We start from the raw sequence: 24,755 nt of genomic DNA, 5'->3' as shown, positions 1-24,755 counted from the left end.
CTCAGCCTCGGCCCCTTCCTGGCTGTGAAAGCTCCGTGACTTGACTTGTGGAAGTATGGCTGTGCTATCCGCTGAGCCACACAGTGAAATACCTTCTCACCTGAAAGGAAGGGAACTGTGTCCCTAAGCACCTAACAGGGTTCCCTGGCCTTTGTACTGAGTTGAATAATGTCTCCCCAAAATTCATGTCCACCCAGAACCTCAGAACGTGTTCTTGTTTGGAAATACAGTCTTGGCAGATAAAATTAAGGTAAGAATCAAGATGAGATCATACTGGATTCAGGTGAAAATGCCATTATAAGAGACAGAAAAGAACACACAAAGGCACAGGGAAGAAAGCCACGTGAAGACAGAAGCAAAGACTGGAGTTATGCTGCCTCAAGCTAAGGAACCCCAAAGGCACCAGGAACTAGAAGCAAGAAAATATTCTCTCCTCCCTCTAGAGGCTACAGACGAGCATGCACGAACCATCAGGGTGCTCCTTGATATCAGACTCTGGTCTCCAGGACTGTGAAACAATACATTTCTGTGGTTCTAACCCACCCAGTTTGTGGCACTTTATTACAGCAGCCCTCGGAAACCAATACACTTGCAAATCACCAAAGAGCCAGGTTGCCATCCAATGTTTGGGTGATCGTTCGTGTACCACTATCTGAAGACATAAAACAAAATAAAATCATGCAATGAACAAAAAAAGTTAAAATGTACAATAACTGCATAAGCAGGAATTTAAAGTCAAGATCACTTTGTTAGATTGATCTTTGAAAGATTATCTGCTCTAAATGTCTAGAAAAACTGAAGCTGACTCAGAGCTTCATTGTGAGCTCTAAATCAATTTGAAATACAGGTACACTGAAGCTCTTTAATCCTATTTTTAAAAGATCTCTGCCTAGGTATTTGGAAAAGCAGCCTTATACCTACAATTTCTACAGAACCATTTCGCAAGAGTATCTCACTTACAAAAAAACTGTGAAAAGAAAAGTGGTGGAAACAAACTTGTTTTAATCATTTCATTCTTGACAAGTTGTCTGTAACTTAGCTCCCTCATTAGGTAGGCTGAAAAAAAGCTTACCAGAGAAATGGTGAATACTATCTCAAAAACAGCAGCATTGTTATTATTATACATGGTACATTGGGCACAATAACCCCCAGAATGTGAGAAAAAAGTCCGAAAAGTATCACCCTCAAATGAAACTGATGAAAAACAGCAAAAAGGAGGGAAGTGGCCAAATTTAGAAATTATTTCTAAATGATTTGCTGGAAGACTAGGAAACTTCCCAGCTCTTCTTCAGGGGACCCTGTTGTCCTCCCATGAAGATCTCTATGAGATACAACAACATAAACGAACTGTAACTTAATTGCTTGTTTTCTGCCTGAAGGAATGATATGGTAACAGAAGAGTAGTGAGATGCATGGAATCTAAAAAAAGGTACACAGGGTCTTGTGCAATGAAAGAGTGTCTATATCCCTACAGTAGAGACACAGGGGTAGATCCAGACTTGGGGGAAATACTATCTGGAGGACCTTCGTTTTCTCCCTTCCTTCCTTCCTTCCTTCCTTCCTTCCTTCCTTCCTTCCTTCCTTCCTCTCTCCTTTTTCTTTTTTTTAGTAAGCTCTACACCCAACGTGAGGCTTGAATTCACAACCCTGAGATCAAGAGTCACATGCTCTACCAACTGAGCTGGCTAGGCCATACCTGGGGGGCCTTTTTAATATAAAAGGCAAAATTGTGAGTTCAAAATGAAATACAAAAGTAAATATTTATACAAAGACAAGAATTAGAGGCTTGCAAATTCAAGTCCCATTCTTCTGAAATCTCTTTAAGCAATTTACCAAAAATGTGTCTGTAGGAAGTCTTTCTGTTTGCAATTCTGGCTTCCCCTCTCTACATAGAACACACTACAGCTCCCAGCCTTTCCCAGCATTCACAGGGCTCAAGTATGGGAAGGGCCAAAGCTGAAGGGTTTTTTTTTTTTTTTTTTTTTTTTTACTTTATGTTACATCTACCTGGGTAGAGAAGGTTGCATCCAGACTGCATTGTAACACACTTCCCTGAGCAGGAGAGAATGCACTGTCAAGCAATGGCATGTACTTCTAATTGCAAATTAATAATAAACAGACACTTTGGCTTTCAATCTCTTTTGAGTTCATTCTGCATGAGTCAGTCCCTAAGAAGAAAAAGTGCTGACAACAATGAGGGAGGTTGGATGTTGGGGTCCCTAGCAAATAATACCATACTGAGAATCATAGTTGACCACCCAGGCCACACTATATTTTTGACCATCTTCACGAGTACTACCTAGTTTCAAGACCATATACCCACTTAGCAAGGAATACTTGACTCTTCCCCTTCCCAGACAGACACACACACACACACACACACACACACACACACACACACCCCTCACAAGATACAGCTCACTCCATTCCCTAAAGACCAACTAGGATTTCAGTTTAGGATGAACTTATATCTAATACAGTGGTTCTTGGCACTGGCTGTGCATCAGAATCACAAATAAGAAAAATGTTCAAATAACAATATACAAAATAGATTTTTAAAAAAGAGGAATGATCAATGCCATTGGACCAAGGGATAAACCAGTGAGTTCATTAAAAAGAATCACATCTTGTTTCCCTGGTACAAGGTCATAGCAGTGCTATTTAGGAAATGGAGTGGTAGAGGAGGGGATGGGGTTTTTAGAAGAAGAAGAGTTAAGTTTCATGCATATTTCATTTGCGATACTGCAGAATATGTCTAGTACAGATAGCTAGTCACCATGTACTGCAATTACATACATGCATGTCTTTACCTTCTGGTAGACTGTGAGCCCCATGAGGTCAGATAATGTATCTTATTCATCTTTATAATCTTGGTGTCCATCTCAGAACCTGCAATCCAGAAGGAGCTCGATAAATATTTTATGAATGGATGAACAAATAAACAGATGTATGGAGTAAATTAACCAGTGTTTGATAATCTGTTTAGGAACTGAATCATCTGGACTGAAGCTTTCCATGCACATCCCAAGTCCCAGACAGAGACAAGAACTCTGGGACCTGAAGCCTTGATGTCTGTAAACACTGATTCTCTCATTGTCTACCTGCTCACCAGATTCTCCCAAAGACTACCTTCTCTTAGATTCTTCACTCCCTTACTCCACATGCCCATCAATTCATACCACTACTCCTTGCCATTACTCTGTAATGCCAATTGCTCATCTAGAATACCAACTGGTTATCTGCCCATATTCTCTATATTCTGTGTTCTGCCTTCCAAGCTGCATGTCCACTTGTAACTGCATCCCAATGCCAAAGGCTGTCCTCACCTGATCCCTCCCAATTTGTCATTCGTTCCATGGTGTATTAGTCCATGTACTAGCAGGAAATGAATGGTAAGCACAAAGACTGGAGCTGAAAGGGTTTAATGAAAGTATTATTTAAAGAGATATGGACGAGAATGGCTAAAATTAACAAGACAGGAAATAACAAATGTTGGTGAGGATGTGGAGAAAGGGGAACCCTTTTACAGTGTTGGTGGGAGTGCAAGCTGGTACAGCCACTCTGGAAAACAGTATGGAGCTTCCTCAAGAAGTTAAAAATAGAGCTACCCTACAACCCAGCAATTGCATTACTAGGTATTTACCCCAAAGAAACAAATGTAGTGATCCAAAGGGGCATCTGTACCCCAATGTTCATAGCAGCAATGTCCACAATAGCCAAACTGTGGAAAGAGCCCACATGCCCATCAACAGATGAATGGGTAAAGATATATATATATATATATATATATATATATATATATATATATACATACACACACACACACACACACACACACACACAATGGAATATTACTCAGCCATCAGAAAGAATGAATACTTACCATTTACATTGATGTGCATGGAACTGGAGGGTATTTTGCTGAGTGAAATAAGTCAATCAGAGAAAGACAATTATCGTACAGTTTCACTCATACGTGGAATATAATGCAGAGGATCATTGGGGAAGGGAGGAAAACTGAATGGAAAGTAATCAGAGAGGGAGAAAAGCCATGAAAGACTCTTAACTATCGGAAACAAACTGAGGGTTGCTGGAGGGGAGGTGGGTGGGAGTATGGGGTAATTAGGTGATGGGCATTAAGGAGGGCACATGATGTGATGAGCACTGGGTGTTATACGCAACTGATGAATTACTGAACACTAAATCTGAAATTAATGATGTACTATATGTTGGCTAACTGAAGTTAAATTTAAAAAAAAAAAAAACAGAGATATGGACAAGGCTAGGAGAAAAACGCCTAGAGAAACACCCAGGAAACAATAGTGGGAAATCATTGTCGACCCGAACTGAAGAGGCAAGAATGGTGAGCGTTGCTTCCGGAAACTGGAAAAAGTTTGAAGCCACAGAAGAATTGCTGATAGAAGCTGTAACCATAGAATACAGCCTTTGCCAAAACTGTGGTCAAGTAAAGGTGGAAGAGGGGAAATAAGTACACTAACCTCTTTCCCTTCCCACCTTCCAACACTCCATGGCTGTCTTCCTTTGACCAAACTGATCTAGAAGCCAAAGGGCAAAGGGACACTGGTAATGGAATCCATAGAGGTCAGTGTTCTAGGGCACACAAGGTGAAGGGCATGGTATGGATCAAGATATGGGTGGGGGGAAGCAAACTGAGAATAACCAATACAGTCCATCTCCCTTTTACTACTCAGTTTCCACTCTTGACCTTTAACTGGATGAAGAACTTCTGATCCCATCACGGAGAAACACAGTCTCATCAGCTCCAGTAACATTGTCATACTTCCTACTGGAGCCTAAACTGTAAAGTTAGCCACCATTAGCACTCTTCTTAAAATGTAAGAAGAAAAAGAAAACAGTTAATGAACTTAAAACTAGCTTCTACAGTGTTTTGAAGCTGGTCAAAAGACCTAAATTGGTAATAATAGCTTCCCTGTTTTATCACTCATTCCCTTACCCACTACCAATACTTGGCAGTACAGAATTTTTTTTTAATTTCAGCATATTGACACACAACGTTACATTAGTTTCAGGTGCACGACATAGTGATTCAACTTCTCTGCATATCATCTTATGTTAACTGCAAGTAAAACTACCATCTGTCACCATACAACGCTCTTACAGTATCTTTGACCATATTCCCTACGCTGTGCCTTTTATTCCCATGACTTATTCACTCCCTAACTGGAAGCCTGTATCTTCCACTCAAAGAGTCCCTTGGCATTTTTTTCTTCCCATACTCCAAAATTTGGCCAGAGTATCTCATCAGCCCAATTCAACAAGAAAACTTAGGGCAAACTCTGGTAACGCAATCCATAAAGGTCACAGAACAAGTCAGAGAGACCTGGAGAATGGGTGAGATGGAGTAGTCAGATAATTAAGAGACTTTTTTTTTTTTTTAAAGTGACTTGTTTTTTAAGTCATAACTCCTGAATTATAAAGTTTAAGCTTGAGAAGATTTTAAATCTTCTTTACTGGATAAAAATATCAGTATCTGTTTCTTTAAATTAATATAATTAATATAAAAGAATATATGTATATGGAAGACTCTCTCTGTTCTAGAGGCCTGGGACCCCACTATCTAAATCTATTTCTTGGCAAACCGTAAGAGATTCTTAACTATAGGAAACAAACTGAGGGGAGGTGGGCAGGGGGATGAGGTAATTGGGTGATGGACATTAAGGAGGGCACCTGATGTAATAAGCACTGGATGTTATACACAACTGATGAATCACTTAATTCTACCCCTGAAACTAATAATACACTATGTGTTAACTAAATTGAATTTAAATAAAAAATTTTTTTAAAAAATCCATTTCTTAATGGGAAGATTACTTGGCAAATGCCAACGTGACTTACAATTATTTTACTTTGATTATATTTTCCTTTTGAGGTTTAATGAGTTTGAATAATTTGTTGGTGCAATTTTGTTAAAATGGAATTTATCAGTTTTAGAATATAATTTTATTACAAATTATATTTGATATAATTACAACTAGAAATATCCCTTCAATAATACTGTACATGTTTGCCAATGCTATTAGGAGCAAATAAAATTACCACAGCAAATGTCACCTTTTTTTAAATTTCTCATCACCTGGCCAGGATAGCTTTATTCCCTCCCCGTCATATCCATTTCATAGAGCCAAAAACAAATCTGAGGAAGAGTGGGCAAAAAGCTTCATTTCTTGCATGTGCTTCTCTCAGCCTCTCACCAGCAACACCTACTATTATTGCTCCCCATAAACTTTCCATTTTTGGTGAAGGAGAGGAAACAGGAAAGAGGTGGCTTGTGTTCAGGCTGCTGCTGTTGTTGCAAAGATAAATAAGTTTATTTCAACATATTTATATTTAAAATAACGTTAGCATGACTAATGACTATTATGTATATCATTATCTCAATAAATGAAGAAAGGGGATGAAACTGGAGAAATGCAATTTCCTTTTTTCCCTACTTCATTATGATCACCAAATTTGTCCAGTGTCTGTCTCACTGAAGCTTGATCATTAATATTTACACCAGTTTACATCTTATGCCATGAATATTTACTATTTTTATTGATAATGTTAGCTTGCTTGCTAGCATTTTCATAACAAAATACCATAGACTGGGTGGCTTAAACAGAAATGTATTTCCTTACATTTCAGAGGCCACAAGTTCAAGATCAAAATGTCAGTGGATCTGATTTCTTCTGAGGCCTCACTCCTCGACTTGTAGATGGCCAGCTTCTCACTGTACCCTCACATGGCCTTTCTTCTGTGCAGGAACATCCCTGGTGTCTGTAGGTACTAATCTCCTCTTTTTATAAGGCTGCCAGTTACAATGCCTCATTTTAACTTAATCACTTCTTAAAAGCTTCTGTCTCTAAATACAGTCACGTCTGAGGTACTGGATGTTAGGGCTTCGACATATGAATTTTGAAGGGGACACAGTTCAACCCATAACGGATGGTATGTTTACACTACAACATCGGCCTTGCACTGTGTACAAGCCATATTCCTGCTTCTCTGTCAACACCAGGCTAATGTTTATCTGCTTTTCTTTCCTCCTTGCACTGACTGACATGCAGTTTTTATTGTGAAAGAGCATGATGAAGTAGCCTAGTGACAGATAATAAGTTTTTGGCAGTCTCTTGAGATATATTGATACCTATCAGGAATCACTTAGTTATAAAAACATTGGCATGGGGCTAGAGTCTGTGTGGGTAGTAGAGAATCCTGCAGAGCACGTGCTGGAGTAGTAAGAAGAAGAAGGGTACTAAGAGAGTATGATGTGAAACCAAAAGGGGCCAATACAAGGGGAAGTTTAATGTTAAGAAGAATAAGAGAGTGTCTGAAGAAGTTTCCAAACCAAAGCATAGGCAGTTGAGAGGACCCTGAATTGAGAGGGTGCATAATGCCTAATACAATAGACAGAGATGAAGAGTTGTATTAGAAAATCCAAATGCAGGGGCACCTGGGTGTTTCAGTCGGTTAAGCGTCTGACTCTTGATTTTGGCTCAGGTCATGATCTGAGTCATGGGATGGAGCCCCACATCAGGCTCTGTACCCAGTGGGGAGTCTGGTTGAGGATTCGCACTCTCCCTCTTCCCCTCTCCCCACTTCTGCTATCTCTTTCTCTCTCTCTCAAAAAGATAAATAAATCTTAAAAAAAAAAAAAGAAGGGGCGCCTGGGTGGCACAGCGGTTAAGCGTCTGCCTTCGGCTCAGGGCGTGATCCCGGCGTTATGGGATCGAGCCCCACATCAGGCTCCTCCGGTATGAGCCTGCTTCTTCCTCTCCCACTCCCCCTGCTTGTGTTCCCTCTCTCGCTGGCTGTCTCTATCTCTGTCGAAAAAATAAATAAAATCTTTAAAAAAAAAAAAAGAAAAGAAAATCCAAAGGTAGTGTTCCAGCAAGATACCTACATGACCATATACAGGGAAATCCAAGACTAGAATTAGAAAACTTAAGGCTGTAGATAAGGATTTGGTGTGTGCATGCACAGACAACACAAACCAGGAGTTGGTGAGGATACGAACAGCAAAGAAAAAGAGGAGAGTTGAGGACACAAACTCTTCTGGAACCCTTCTGGACTGGACTTATGATTCCATTTCTATGTCATTCCTGAAAAGACAAAATTATAGCAACAGAGGATAAATCATTGGTTGCCAGGGCTTAAGGATGGGAATGGGATGTTACTACACAGGATGTTACTACCATGAGGGAGTTTTGTGGATGATATAACTGTTCTGTATCTTGACTGTGGTAGTGGTTAGAGTTTAAGAATTTATACATATGTTAAAATTCATAAATTTATTCTCAAAAAAGGGTAAATTTTACTCTAAGTTTACTTTTATTTTTTATTTTTATTTTTTGAGAGAGAGAGAGAGTGTGGGTGCACAAGTGTGCAGTGGGGGAGGGGCAGAGGCAGGGGGAGAGAGAGAATCTTAAGCAGGCTTCATGCCCAGTGGGGAGCCCAACACTGGACTTGATCTCATGATACTGAGATCATGACCTTAGCCAAAACCAAGAGTCAGACACTCAACTGACTGAGCCACCCAGGAGCCCCATGAATGTTTATTTTTAACCTAAAGTAACGGTTATACAAGTTTTTATTTTGACTTTTTTCTTCCCAATCAGGTAAAAGACCCATTGATCTATTTCGGCTGCTGAGAAACCTCTCCAGACTATTGAACACTAGAACTTCCCAAACTGGTTTACTCAGGGAAATGGTTCAAGATAAACTAATAGCTTTGATGGGGGAGGGGGGAAATTCCTCAACTCAGTCAGACAGGTTTCTTTTCTTTTTTATTATGAAAAAGTATTTCCTAGATTCTTTAATATCTTATTGTTTATTGTGAAGCTCTGAAAGAATAATTTATGACACATTACCCAAGCTTCTACAACTAGAAGATTTATTATTCTTGGTGTATTAACATATCCCTGAGGTAGCAGTTGTCTTAGCTAAATCCGCTACAGCAAAATACCATAGACTGGGTGATCTAAACAGAAATTTCTCATAGCTCTGGGGACTAGAAGTCCAAGACCAAGGCACCAGCAAATTCAGTTCCTGGTGAGATCCTTCTTTCTGATATGTTGTGTTTTCATTTTGCTACTCAGGAGGGGGATTATGAGGTATATGAGAAGCTTAACTTTATAAATAACTGCCAATCTGTTGTCCAGAACAGCTCTATCATGTTTTATTACCACCAGGAAGCCAGAAGAGTTACAGTTATCCTGCTTCCCCACCAGTACTCTGTATGTTTAGTCATCTTAATTTTAGAAAGTCTAATACATGGATTATGATGGCATTAAAATTGTGGTTTTATTTTTTTTAAGATTTACTTATTTACTTGAGAAAGAGAGAGCAAGCAGGAGGAGGGGCAGAGAGAGAGAGAGAGAATCCTGAAGCAGACTCCCTGCTGAGTGCAGAAACACGGGGGCTCGGCGCAGGGCTCGATCCAGGACCCTGAGATCATGACTTGAGGTGAAATCAAGAGTCAGCCACTTAACTAACTGAGCCACCCAGGTGCCCCAAAACTGTACTTTTATTTTGCGTTTTCCTACTGGCTAATGCTATTGAATATCTTCTCATGTGCTTGTTGACCTTCCATACAACCCCTTTGGTGATCTGACTTTTCAAGTATTTTGTACGTTCTTAATTGGAGTCTTTGTTTTCTTTCTCTTCGGTTTTGAGGGATTTTATATAGTCTGGATATAAAATCTTTGTAGACTATCTGGATTGCAAATATTTTCTTTCAATCTGTAACTTCTCTTTTTTACTCCCTGGACAATGCTTTCCACAGAAAGAAACATTTATATTTGATGAAGTCTAATTTATTAATATTTTTTTTATGGACTGTGCTTTTGCTGCCTTATCCAAGAACTTTTTTATTTAATCCCATAAAGATTTTTCCTAGGTTTACTTCTAAAATTAATAAATAACTTCTAATCTGTTTTCTAGAATGGCTCTATCATGGTTTTAAGTTTTACATTTAGACTTAAGACCCATTTTAAGATTAATTATTGCATAAGATGTGAGGTTATGTCAAGGTTCGTTCTTTCTTTCTTTTCTTTCTTTCTTTCTTTCTTTTTTTTTTTTTTTGACTAGTGGTTGTCTAATTGCTCCAGCATGACTTGTTTAAAGGCTACCCTTTCTCTATTGAATTGCCTTTGCATCTGTGTCAAAAATAAATCAACGGCATTTGTATAACTCTAATTCTGGACTATCTATTCTGCTCCTTTGATGTATGTGTCTCTTTGCCAATACCACACAATCTCAATTGCTCTAGCTTTATAGTAAATCTTAAAATCAAATATTATAGTTCCTCTGATTTTATTCCTCCTTTTAAAAGTGTTTTGGCTATCCTAGCTCTTTGGCCTTCACATACAAATGTTTATATATCAAAAAAATCTTGTTGTGATTTTCATTTGAATTACATTAAATCTGTAGATCAATCTGTAGATTAGAAGAATTGATATCCTCATTTTTAAGTCCTTTAATTCATGAGCATTTATTTAGGTCCTCTTTGAGTTCCTTCCTCAAAATGGGCAGTTTTTGGCATACAGATCCTGTACATTTTTTTTGTTAGCTTCATACCCAAGTACTTAAAGTTTTGGAGTTATTAAAAAGCATTTTTAAAATGTCAGTTTCAACTGTTATTGTTAATATGTGGAAATATAATTGGTATTTTTGTTGATCTTTATCCAGTTTTCAACCATCAAACTTATTTTACAGAACTCAAAAAGAGGGGAACATTCTATTATGTTAATGCACACATTTATCATTTCTTTTTTAAAGATTTTATTTATTTACTTATTTGAGAGAGAGAGAGAGCATGAGGGAGGGGCAGAGGGAGAAGCAGACTCCCTGCTGAGCAGGGAGCCTGATGCGGGGCTTAATCCCAGGACCCCAATATCATGACCTGAGCTGAAGGCAGACACCTAATCAACTGAACCACCAAGGCGCCCCCAAATACTTATCATTCCTGTTGCTGTTCCATCATTCCTGATATGCCATGTTTCCTTCTGGTATCATTTTCTTTCTGTCTGAAAAATGTACCTTAGCAATTATTTTAGAGCAGCTGTATTGGCAACAAAGTCTCTTAGTATTCCTTCATCCGAGAATCTTTGACTATTCTGGATACCTCATGTAAGTAGACTCATGCAGTATTTTTCCTTCTGTGACTGGCTTATTTCACTTAGCATAATGTCTACAAAATCCATCCATGTATAACTTATGCTAGAATTTCCTTCTTGTTTTAAGGCTGAGTAATATTCTTGTTTTTGCATGTGTGTGTGTGTGACATTTTCTTTATTCATTCATTTACTGATACTTAGATTGTTTCTACCTCTTGGCTATTATGAATAATGCTGTAATGAACATGACAGTGCAAGTATCCCTTTGAGATTCTCTTTTCAATTCTTTTGGATAAATACCCAGAAATGGGATTGCTGGATCATAAGGTAGTACTACTTATTATTTTTTGAGGAACCTCCACACTGTTTTCCACAGAAGATCCACTATTTTACATTCCCATCAACAGTGCACAAGGGTTCCAATTTCTTCACATCCTCTCAAACACATTATTTTCTGTTTTGACGGGTTTTTTTTTTAATAATGGTCATTCTAACACATGAGGTGAGGTGGTATCTCATTATGTTTTTTATTTGCATTTCTCAGATGATTAATGATGTTTAACATCTTTTCATACACCTGTTGACCATTGCGTATCTTCTCTGGAGAAATGCCCCTTCAAGTACTTTGCCCATTTTTAAATTGGGTTATTTGCGTATTTGTTGTTGAGTTGCAGGAATTCTTTATATATTTTGGATACCAACCTCTTATCAGATATATGGTTTACAAATATTTTCTCCCTTTCCATAGTTCTCTTTTCACTCAGCTTCCTTTGTTGTGCAGAAGCTTTTTAGTTTAATGTAGTCCAATACGTCTATTTTTTCTTTTGTTGTCTGTGATTTTGACATCATATCCAAGAAGTATTACCAAACCCAGCGATACAAAGCTTTTTCTCCATATTTTCTTCTAGAAGTTTTAAGTTTCAAGTCTTACGTTTAAGTCTTTAAGCCATTTAGAGTTGACTTTTGTGTTTGATGTAAGATAAGGGTACAGTTTCATTTTTTGCATGTTTGTATCCAGTTTTCCCAACACTATTTGTTGAAGAAACTTTCCTTTCCCCACTGCGTAGTCTTGGCATGCTTGTCAAAGATCATTTGACCACATAAGTGTGGGTTTATTTCTGTGCTCTCTATTATGTTCCATTGATATATATGTCTGTCTTTATGCCAGTACCATAATGTTTGATTACTGTAGCTTTGTAATATGTTTGGAAGTTAGAGAATGTGAGGCGTCTAGCTTTGTCCTTATTTCACAAGATTATTTTGGCTATTTGGGATCTTTTGCTATGACATACGAATTTTATGATTTTTTTCTATTTCTATAAAAAAAATGTCATTAGGATTTTGATACAAATTGTATTGAGTCTCTAAATTGCTTAGGGTAGTATGGAAATTTTAACAATATTTTGTCTTGGAACACTTCTGAACTCATTTTGTGAGGCCAATGTTACCCTGATATTAAAGATAGGCAGATGCTACAAGAACATTACAGGTCAATAGCTCTTACGAATATAGATGCAAAAATCCTCAACAAAGTACTAGCAAGCTGACTCCAACAGCACATTAAAAGGAACATACACCAGGGCAGCTGGGTGACACAGTCAGTTAAGTGTCCTACTGTTGGTTATGACTCAGGTCATGATCTCAGGGTGGTGAGCTCAAGCTCCGTGTCAGGCTCTGTGCTCAGCATGGAGTATGCTTAAGGCTCTCTCTCTCTCTCTCCCCCTCAGCCGCTCCCCCTCTAAAATAAATAAATAAATCTTAAAAATATATAAAAGGAGCATACACCATGATCAAGTGGGATTTTTACAAAGAATGCAAGGATGGTTCAACATATAGAAATCAATCAATCTGATACATCACATTAATAGAACAAAGGATAACAATTACATGATCATCTCAATAGATGTAGAAAAGACATTTGACAGAATTGAACACCCTTTCATGATAAAAATACTCGGAAAACTAGGAATAGAAGGAAATTACCTCAACATAATAAAGGCCAAATATGAGAAGGCCACAGCTAACATCATTCTCAATGGTGAAAAACTGAAAGATTTTCCTCTAAGATCAGAAATAAGATAAGGGTGTCCAGTCTTGGTATTTCTATGCAACATAGACTGGAAGTCCTAGCCAGAGCAATTAGACAAGAAAAAGAAATAAAAGACATCCAAATCAAAAAGGAAGAAATAAAAGTATCTCAGTTCACAGATGACATGATCTTATATGTAGAAAACCATCAAGATTTCATCTTTAAACTGTTAGAACTAATGTATAAATTTAGCAAAGTTGCAGGATACAAAATCAACCACAAATATGTATACACGAATATCTCTATACACTAACAGTGAGCAATCCAAAAAGGAAATTTAAAAAACTATACCATTTACAATAGCACCAAAAAGACTAAAATACTTAGGAAAAAAACTTAACCAAGGAAGTGAAAGATTCGTACACTGAGAACTACAAAGCCCTGATGAAAGAAATTTTAAAAGACACAAATAAATGGAAATGACATCTTATGTTCATGGACCAGTTTCCCTCTAAGCACGGTGCAGTTTATACTTGTGAGTCCTTGTCCTTCTTTTGTCCCAGCTTAGCATATCATTACAGAATATCATCTTTTTTTTCATATTTTATTTATTTATTTGTTTATTTATTTATTTAAGAGAGAGTGAGAGCAAGGGGTGGGTAGGGGCAGAGGGAGAGGGAATCTCAAGCAGACTCTGCACTGAGCGTAAAGCCCAATGCAGAGCTCCATCTCCTGACCCTGAGATCATGACCTGAGGCGAAATCATGAGTTGGATGCTTAACTAACTGAGCCACCTAGGCACCCCCAGAATATCATCTTTTTAACCATTTATTGCACCCATGATTTTCTGTCCCTTCCTGTTTTCCAGTTCTGAAAATCACTGATGACTAGAATTGCTGCTTAAGAATGAAGGGTTGCAGGGGCGCCTGGGTAGCACAGTCATTAAAGCGTCTGCCTTCGGCTCAGGGCGTGATCTCGGCGTTCCGGGATCGAGTCCCACATCGGGCTCCTCCGCTGGGAGCCTGCTTCTTCCTCTCTCACTCGCCTGCTGTGTTCCCTCTCTCGCTGGCTGTCTCTCTGTCACATAAATAAATAAAATCTTAAAAAAAAAAAAAAGAATGAAGGGTTACAAACTGGTGCTGGAAATGGCTAAGAGGAATAAAAAAGTAATCTTGTGCTCTTTTATCTTCATCCTGTTATATAAAGGGCTAAAATACCTGATACAGTACCCAAGATACTGTAAAACATAAATGTAGTTTCATCAGACAAGGTCAGGGTTTTGTTGAGTAGAAAAGTAACAGGACCATTTGGAATATTCTGGAGTTTGTTGACAACAGAAATACCAAGAAAGAAGACGGCTATTGTTAAGAGGGAAGTTTCAAGGAGATATAGGCCTAGGCAGAATTCACACACACACACACACACACACACACACACACACACACACACACACAAATTAGGTTGAACTAGATAGGGATGAAAAAATAGTAAAAGGTAATTGGAGGGTTTTCAGTGGCATTTGAGTTCTATAACTTGCCCCCCTCCCTTCTGAGATACGTGATGGAAAGAATATATTCTAAAAATCAGTAGCTAAGCGAAAATTTATTGTCAATTTTATTAACACTTGGTACATGCCCTATATCTCAATGGTAAATGATAAATAAGAAGATACAGCTTAATATCAGAGTTAAAGGGAGATCTACTCTCTTATGAGTACTGGAAGGGAAGCAAGGACAGTTGGAGGGAGGGATGATGAGCAAAACATTAATCTAATTCACTAACCCAACCAGCCACGTGAATGAGAAAGGTAGGCCTACTTCACTTACCCAGTCTTCTGCTTGTTATGAAGACACTATCCAATTTATCAAATTTTCATTTAAGTCCAAGAGCATAGGGATTCAGATTCCAAAGATTCAGGATTGCAATTCCTCCTCCCATGGAGAGGAGTGATGACAGGGTGAAAAAAAGGAAGGCCAGAGAGGCTCATTTCAAATTCCTCTAAAATGTGAGTGTGGGTTGGACCCCAAGTCTCTTGTTTATGAACAGACACAGAAACATAGGATAGAAGGGTAAATACTTCCCCTTTTCCACAGTAGTTAATTAACCCAAAGATTTCAACAAGAACACTGGTGTAGTAAGGGCACCTGTTGCAAACTGAGTCATAGGCTCATTTCAAACATCAAGGAAATAGAATTAGTTACTGGGTTGTAGTATTTTTTAAGTGAAAACAAGGTCAGCTGACTTGATTTTCAAGGAAACTCATGAATTATGGAACAATGAAAATGTAACCAGATATTCACTGCAATTTATTCTTTTTTTTTTTTTTTAAGATTTTAAAAAGGGGCAGACACAGAGGGAGAGAGAATTTCAAGCGGACTCCACACCAAAGGTGGAGCCTGAGGTGGGGCTCAATCTCACAACCCCAAGATCATGACCTGAGCTGAAATCAAGAGTTGGGCACTTAACCAACTGAGCCACCCAGGCATCCCCCACTGCAATTTATTCTTGAATGTTGGAAATGAAAGTTTCCATACCTTCCTTCATGAACTGGTACAAGCTTCCCGAATCATGAGATGCTGTTCTTTATATGCCCCTCAGTTTTATATTCCAAATTTTAAGCAACTTCTTCGCTTTAAGAGAGAGTGAATGAATTCCTGTGGACCAGAACATATTAATTAATCTCTTTATTCTCACAAACATCTAGCATGGAGGCTAACACATAGGAGATGCTCAGTAAATGTTCATTCAATTAATTAGAGAAGGAAATTAATAGCAATATACAGGAACCAACTGGAGCTGGATATTACTGATGGTTAAATATTTAGAAATTTTGACAGTCAGCCATTGTTAGCTTAAAAGCCACCATGATGGAAGTATTTACACTATAGAAATCAGCAACCACTATGAAACCAGGACTTGCTTGCCCATTCATTCATTCATTCATTCATTCATTCATTCCATTTAGAGGGATAATTTTTCAGCACACCACTGCCCATCCCTGTCATTGACACTCATTCTAATCTTTTCACTGTGGAAGTATCTCTCTTCCAGGTGATTTAAACCTACGTTTACTAACTTCTGATAGATGGCAATACAGCCAAATAATGTCTTGTCTGTCTATTTTGCATTATCAGGTATATTTTGTTTGGTCACATCTTAAGAAAGTATCAAAATCTGGATGTATTAAGAGCTCTTAATCTGGAGCTCTTAATCTATATGTTTTTTTTCTCCTTGGTTTTAAGTATATATTCATGTAGACTTTTTTAAAAGCCTAATACTTAAAAGTTAACATTGGTCAAGGGAACCCAAGGCAAAAGCTAAATAAGCTCTGGCAAACTAAAAGAATTTATGAAATTACAAGTACACATAAAGATTCACTGACATGATGCAGAAAACAGTGAAGCTATTGCTTCCCATGCAGTAGCAGCCTGTTTTGTGCCTTGAACAAAAGGAACAAAAATTAATCCTTCAAACACTTTTACCAACATTTCAAAGCCAAGGTCCAAATATATTGAACACTGCCACTTATAAGCATTCCTGTGGCTCTTACAAAACATCACTCTGACTAAACTCTATATATGAAGGAGAAAAGGGGGGAATTAAGTGCCTCACCCTAATGCACAATGTTTCAAAAGCATTATTTGTGTCTCTGGTATTTATTTTAAAAGACTCTTTTTTTTTTCAATTCAATGAGAAAATGCAGTCAAATAGATTGATTTTGAAAGATCACTAGTTTCAGAACCCTGGTCATTTTTATTGCCTTCTCAATATTGAAAGTCTTTATTTTTTTCAGAAAACTAGAGCCAGGCAGAGAATGATGAGCATTTAGAACTAACAAAATTTCTCACAAGTTAGCTACTCATAGGTTTTGACCTTTATTATTCACAAATACATAGCAATAGAAGAAGTGACTCTATTTACACTCACTATGTGATATGCTACTTCATATAACCATGAATTTCCCATTCCTCAGGGGTAAAACACTGTATCATCTGGAGCAATCCAATGTAACTCCTTCTATAAATTCAACCTAGAGAAATCACTGAATACTAATGGAAATTTATGAAATAAATAACTTTTTTTAATAATAATTTTTATTGTTAGTCACCATACAGTACATCCTTAGTTTTTGATGTAGCATTCCATGATTCATTGTTTGCATATAACACCCAGTGCACCATGCAATACGTGCCCTTCTTAATACCCATCACTGGCCTAGCCCAATCCCCCACTCCCCTCCCCTCTGCAGCCCTCAGTTTGTTTCCCAGAGTCCGTAGTCTCTCATGGTACATTCCCCCTTTTGTTTACCCCCCCTTCATTCTTCCCTTCCTTCTCCTACCGATCTTCCTGCTATTTCTTATATTCCAAAAATGAGTGAAACCATATGATAATTGTCTTTCTCTGCTTGACTTATTTCACTTAGCATAATCTCCTCCAGTGCCGTGCATGTTGCTGCAAATAATGTTGTGTAATCGTTCTTTCTGATGGCTAAGTAATATTCCATTGCATATATGGACCACATCTTCTTAATCCAGTCATCTGTTGAAGGGCATCTCGGCTCCTTCCACAATTTAGCTATTGTGGACAAAGCTGCTATGAACATTGGGGTGCATATGGCCCTTCAAATTTAAATTCATAATTCATAATTATTCTCATAATAAATTTATTATGAGATAATAAATGAGGCTGTAAGACTTTTCTGATACAAAATTGTGAAGTTATTCTGGAAAATTTTCTTTACTCCTTCCTTCTCCTTCTCTATGTCCTCTCTAGGCACAAAGTTATCTAAATTCTAATGAATGAAGCTTTTTGATTTTAGCCAATCTGACAGGTATAAGGTAATATCTCATTGTGGTTTTGATTTACATTTCCCTGATGATTAGTGATGTTGAATGTATTTTCCGTGTCTGTTGGTCATCTGTATGTCTTCTTTAGAGAATGGTTAACAACAAAAAGACAAGAGAAAACAAGTGTTGCTAAGAATGTGGAGAAAACAGAACAGTCATACACTGTTGGTGGGAATGTAAATTGGTATAGCCACTGTGGTAAACAGTATGGAGGTTCCTCAAAAAATTAAAAATTGAAATAACAGCCTAGAAATAAACCCACAATTACATGGCCAGTGAATCTTTGACAAAGGAGGCAAAAATGTGCAATAGATAAAGACAGTCTCTTCAACAAATGATGTTGAGAAAACTGCACAGCTATATGCAAAAGAATGAAAATGGACCACTTTCTTCCACCATACACAAAAATAAGCTCAAAATGGATTAAGGACCTAAAATGTGAGGACTTGAAACTGTAAAAATCATAGAAGATAGCTACAGGCAGTAATTTCTCTGACATTGATTGTAGCAACATTTTTCTAGATAGGTCCCTGGAGACAAGGGAAACAAAAGCAAAAATAAACTATTGGAACAACATCAAAATAAAAATATTCTAAACACAGCAAAGGAAACAATCAACAAAACTAAAAGACAACACACTGAATGGGAGAAGATATTTATAAATGACATATCTGATAAAGGGTTAGTATGCAAAACATGCAGAGAACTGATACAACTCAACACACACAAAAAAACAAATAATCCAATTAAAAAATGGGCAGAAGACATGAACAGACATTTCTCCAAAGAAGAAATACTATACTGTACTCCTGAAACTAATATGACACTGTATGTTAACTATACTGGAATTAAAATTTTTAAAAAGTTTAAACAAAGTTAGGGGGGAAATCAATCAATCAATCAATAAATAAAAATGGAAATAGAAATACCATATGTTCTAATAATTCCATTACTGGGTACTTATCCAAAGGAAAAAACCTACTAATTTGAAAATATACATGCACCCCTAAGTTTATTGCAGCACTATTTACAATAGCCAAGATATGGAAGCAATTTAAGTGTCTATCAATTTAAGTGTCTATTAAGATGGGAGATACATACATACATAGGGAAATGTATATGGAATGGAATAGGAAATAGATGATAGATAGACAGATAATGGAATATTACACAGAACATAAAAAAGGATGATACTGTGCCATTTGCAACAACATGGATGGACCCAGAGGGTATTATGCTAAGTGAAATAAGTCAGACTGAGAAAGACAAATGCCGCATGACTTCACTTGTATGTGGAATCCAAAAAACCAAATGAATGAACAAACAAACAAAAAGTGGGATCAGACCTATAGAGAGAACAAATCGAAGGTTGCCAGAGGGGCAGGGGGTAGGAGGATGGGCAAAATGACTGAAAGGGAATGGGAGATACAGGCTTCCAGTTATGGAATGAATAAATCATGGGGGGGAAAGGTACAGCATAGGGAATATAGTCAATGATACTGTAATAGCAATGTATGAGACAGATGGTAGCTACACTTGTGGTAAACATAGCATAACGTATAAATTTGTCCAATCGCCCTGTTGTACACCTGAAATTAATGTAATGTAAGATGGTCTCTTGCATGGACCATCTTAAAGGCTGGAAACATTCCTGTGATGGTTAAAGTTTTTTGGCAATTTGGCTAGGCTACAATCCCCAATAATTCAATCACACACTAATCTAGGTATTGCTGTGGATATATTCTGTAGATGTGATTAAAGTCCACAATGAGTTGACTTTAAGTAGGCATTTTATCGGTTGAAGGCCTTAAGAGCAGTGCTGAGATAACCCTGATGAAGAAGAAATTTTACTTCTACAGCAGTTTCATGCCTGAAAGTTCCAGCCTGCCCTAAAGATTTCAGACTTACCACAACCATATAAATCTATGCTTTGTAATCACCCTCTTGCTATATATCCCCTACTGGTTCTGTTTCTATGGCTAAACACTGATTGACACAGACCTTAATGTGTGCATATTTTTTTAAACACAGAATGTAAGATATTTTAATTGCAGTGTGTTGCAACAGTGATCTCTTTCCACTGACTTGCCCTCTACCACACTGGTGGAGTGGTGATGCAGTTGCCACAGGCATTTGGGGGATCTTGCTAAGGGGAAGATGAGATGGAGATAAATTTAGTTTGAGTTTAGTCAATATATTTATGATGCAGTCACTTCCATGAATAATTATTTCTAGCTATTGCAACATAGGAACACCTTCCTAAAGAAATTCCTAAAATTTCAATGTGCAAACACGTCTGGAGTCTGACAGAAGAGTGCAGAGGCAGAGGTCGTATCAGGATATAAACATGTGCAGCAACATTTAGGACCAGATATATATATGGGTAGCAGAGAGTTAGAAAGGTTGAAAGGTGTGGAGCCAGAAGCCAGTGAGTGGAAAATCCTTCCAAAGGTGAGACATGTAAAATTCATCAAAGGAGATGATTCCCATTGACATCATATATAAATGGAAGCTCCCTGACATGAAGAACATATTCAATAATAAATGTATGTACAGTCATAATAAATGCACTGCATGATGTTTCTTTTTCAATGGAAAGTACTTGAAATAGAATTTATTTCAATCCCTATGATTACAGAGTACAATCTTATAGCAGTACCGTAAAGGTTGCATGTTTTATGTCTCTCAGCAGTCAAAAAACAAATTTCAATTCACCATGTTAGATGAAATACTGGACTAATTTTCTATTCTCTTTAAACCAAATGTCATTTCATATGAAGTGATTAAAAAGTAAAAGATACGGACAAAAAAGTATTAGCAAAGTGTGTCAGTTTTTCTTGATTTTTCTTGATTTTGTGATTTTGTAGCATTTACCACCTTTTCAAAAATGTATAACTCATGATTTCTTTTCTCATTCTAACTAAATATTAACTTTTGTACCTAACTGTGCATTCATAATTTTGTTTTTCTTTTTTTTTTTTTTTTAAGATTTTATTTATTCATTCGACAGAGAGAGAGAGGGAACACAAGCAGGGGGAGTGGGAGAGGAAGAAGCGGGCTCCCAGCGGAGGAGTCTGACATGGGGCTCGATCCGATCCGGGAACGCCAGGATCACGCCCTGGGCCGAAGGCAGACGCTTAACGACTGAGCCACCCAGGCGCCCCTTGTGTTGTTTTTCTTAAAGAGAGTCCCTTGAACTGTATAAGCTTCAGACCTCACAAAACCAGGATCTGCCCAAGCCATCCCCATGTTCGTGGTTTGTCTCAACACTTTTCCCACTTCATCATGCTGCTCAGAGCTCCCACTAAGAACACACCTTTCCCTCCTTAATTCTCGTTTCCTTTTGTTTCCCCAAACAGGAAGAAGTTATCAGTATTCATGCCACTGTCAAAACGCTCCTGGGAACAAAAACTATAGGGCTGGAATTGTAGAAAAGATGGTTATAAAGGAGAGCCATGTAGTCAGGTGATCAACCATTGGATAAAGTGTTTGGACTCAATCGCCTGAAAGGATTTTCCAAACTTGAGATTTCTACAATTACAAGAACCTGTTCTTCATTCTAACATGCATTCTCTTAGGCTTCTCTTCTCTGTTAGAGACTATGAAATAGTTTGAGCTAAAATGCTTCGAGATAAATGTGCATCAATGTATGCTATATTAACATAACGTGGAAAACATCTCACATTAGGATAGAGATGTGCCCTTATTTCAGAACTGTGAGATTCTCCTAAGAAAAAAAATTGTTCTGGGTAAACAGCACCCAGAGAGAAGGGCACAAAAGCACTAAAATGGATAGTAGCTGAGCTTCACTTAAAAAAAAAATCAGAAAATACTCCATGTAAAAATCTGAAATGATATATTCTCTAGGTTATTTTTTGTTAAGGATGATCTTAGTAAAGAAAGTGTAGTAATTAACAGATTATAGTAATGAGAAAGTCTAACCTGTTCCAGTATGATGGGATGGATCCTCACACGACAGTTGAATTTCATTCAAAATAATATTTAGGTGATATTGTCTTGCTGCTATGGTTCATTCAAGGGAGTAGTGGATCTGAGTGTGACACTATATGTACCACTGAGTGGCTGCTCTTAGAAAAACAAGGAATGACAGTCTTGGGAATAAGGAGGTGCAAGACTCATGATGAAGGCCAAGAAGAGCTCCAGTAGGAGAGAAAGGGAAAGGTCAGGAAAGAAATTTTTAAAAGGTTACGATCGTAATGGTAGAGCTGTCACACGCATTCCTGCCAACTCTTCCTATGCACCTGTTGTGAGCAGATCATTGTATGTACCTGCTGTGAGCACGTCATTGTACCGGACACATGGGGAATTTCAAAGAAAGTAGAACCTGCCCTAAGTAAGAGGAACAATATCACCTTCAAACATCACTAAGTTAAGTATGTGCATAATTTGGGGAATGGCAGCACGCAAAGGAATTTCAACACTTTATGCCCAGCACTCAGGAAGTTAAAATCTGAAACAAAACCAAAATGCTCAGTTTTTCAGGATGAATCACATCTCCCTCTTCAGGGGTCCTGAAATTGATTTTTTTAATTATCTGCTATGTGCTATTGTTGTATTTATGGAAATCAACTTCCTTCTAAAGAAACAGACTGTGTCTTTTTCCCATTTCCTCACACCATACCTTGCACAGCCCCTATAGCAAAGATGGCTAGGAACTACATTTCTTAAGTGCCCTTGCACGGGCATGTGGCCCATGTGACCAGTTCTCACCAATGAAATGTTAGTGGAAGAGTCCTGCTCAGTGCCAAGGCTTTTAAGAAGAACGTGCACCTTCCATACCTTCACCAGCCAGATGCACATGACTACAAGTCCCCGGGATGGTGACATCACAAGATGGAAGGAGTTTGGCTTCCTGACTCATTGCATGAACGAGAGCCAACTAAGAACACCTTCTTTAAATTATTATGTTACCAAGAAATAAATGTCTATCATGTGTAGAAAGTAGACATGTCTGGGTCTTCTTGTTCTGCAGTCAAGCAATCTATTACAGTGCCTACATAAATGCACCGAATAGAAATGTATTGAATTAAAAGTGACAGGTTAGGACAAGCAGTCAAGCCCCTGCACAGAGTCCCATACACATCCTATTTCATGCTTTATAGTTATTTAAGGGGAAGGGAAAAAATGATGGAATGCATGACTCGTAAATTAAGACCATGGTGAAAATAGAAGGTAGAAAAAGATGCAATGCCTGAGTTTTGATTAGTAATGTGAGGTGGGCATTTGTAGATTTGCCATCTGACACCCATTCCCCACTCTTCCAAGATCATCATCTCAATTGCATTTGGCAAGCCCAGCTTTTCCTGCCCTCAGTCCAGGAGCTTAAGATTGGGGCTCTACCTCAAGCTCCAGGGATTTCAATGTGACTCATACCAAATCTATCAGAATACCAAGTTCCCTTTGTCACAGGGACTGGTTCAGGAATGAACATGAACCCAATTAGTACAACTTCATCTCACTAACAATAAAAGTTGGCTCAGGGGGGCGCCTGGGTGGCACAGCGGTTAAGCGTCTGCCTTCGGCTCAGGGCGTGATCCCGGCGTTATGGGATCGAGCCCCACGTCAGGCTCCTCCACTGTGAGCCTGCTTCTTCCTCTCCCACTCCCCTGCTTGTGTTCCCTGTCTCGCTGGCTGTCTCTATCTCTGTCAAATAAATAAATAAAATCTTTAAAAAAAAATAAAAAATAAAAAAAATAAAAGTTGGCTCAGGGATAGGCATGTGACACAAGTTTGTCCATTTTTCATGAATTCCTGGAATTACAGGGAAGTTACCAGGAAGAGAGGTCCCTGGCCTCTTCTGGGTGACAACGTGAAGTTGGAGCTGCTGTAGCCATCTCATTGTGGCAAGATGAGAGCCCATCTGAAAATGACATTAATCTGTAGAACAGAACAATGCCAAGGGACAGAGATAGATCACGTTCAGCCTCTGAAGCAACGCGGATCTGAAGCAGGCTCTAGCCCTGCACATTTCTCTTACAGTAGACAAATGCCTCTTTGCTTAAGCCAACTTAGATTGGGTTTTCTGTCACCATGATTATAAAAGCTCTGACCAATATATCATAGAAGATTTTATGGTATAGGCAATATACCCTGCCACACCTGGGTGCAGCTAGCAGTTTTGTCAGATCCTTCTGATGGGCAATCAAAGGCCTAGACTGGAGAACAGGGTACTGGAATGTGTGGTGCTTAAAAATGAAGGTCTGGGGGGCGCCTGGGTGGCACAGCGGTTAAGCGTCTGCCTTCGGCTCAGGGCGTGATCCCGGCGATCAGGGATCGAGCCCCACATCAGGCTCTTCCGCTATGAGCGTGCTTCTTCCTCTCCCACTCCCCCTGCTTGTGTTCCCTCTCTCGCTGGCTGTCTCTATCTCTGTTGAAAAAATAAATAAAATCTTTAAAAAAAAAAAATGAAGGTCTGGGGCTATGCCAGAGTTTTATTCCCCACTCCCATATGATCTCCATTAATTGGCTATGTCCAAGCCATCACAAATATTAAGATAGACCAGAATTCCTGGGTACAAGTATTATCTCAATTTTATCCCTAAATATCTTTTTAAAACTTCGCATGTCAATAAACAAGCTGAATCAAAACAATGTGTTAGCCACACTTATGCAACTTGTCTACAGCTCCCCATCCCCTGCTTTCCTACCTTCTTGCCATCCTGAAACTTTTCCCATAAAGAAATTCCAGAGTTACACCAGCTTAAAGCTAGTTGAAAATTT

At 38.3% G+C, this 24,755-nt stretch overlaps 1 long non-coding RNA gene across 1 annotated transcript in view; it reads right to left on the bottom strand.

Moving 5' to 3' along the window:
• Nucleotides 1–2,764: 2,764 nt before the first annotated feature.
• LOC148110355 (uncharacterized) overlaps nucleotides 2,765–24,755 on the bottom strand; it is a 73,296-nt gene continuing 51,305 nt past the window's right edge. The window contains exons 3-4 of the long non-coding RNA XR_015723744.1: nucleotides 15,702–15,821; nucleotides 2,765–2,889 (exon numbers count right to left, since the gene is read on the bottom strand). This is a non-coding gene — a long non-coding RNA (uncharacterized LOC148110355). The remainder of the gene's footprint in view (nucleotides 2,890–15,701; nucleotides 15,822–24,755) is intronic.

This window comes from Ursus americanus, chromosome 3 (genome assembly GCF_024610735.1).
Source record: "Ursus americanus isolate L20-20 chromosome 3, mUrsAme1.1.p, whole genome shotgun sequence".
NCBI classification, from domain to species: Eukaryota; Metazoa; Chordata; class Mammalia; order Carnivora; family Ursidae; genus Ursus; species Ursus americanus.
Note: the sequence above shows the minus strand (reverse complement) of the source record. Positions and strands in the feature narration are given on the sequence as shown.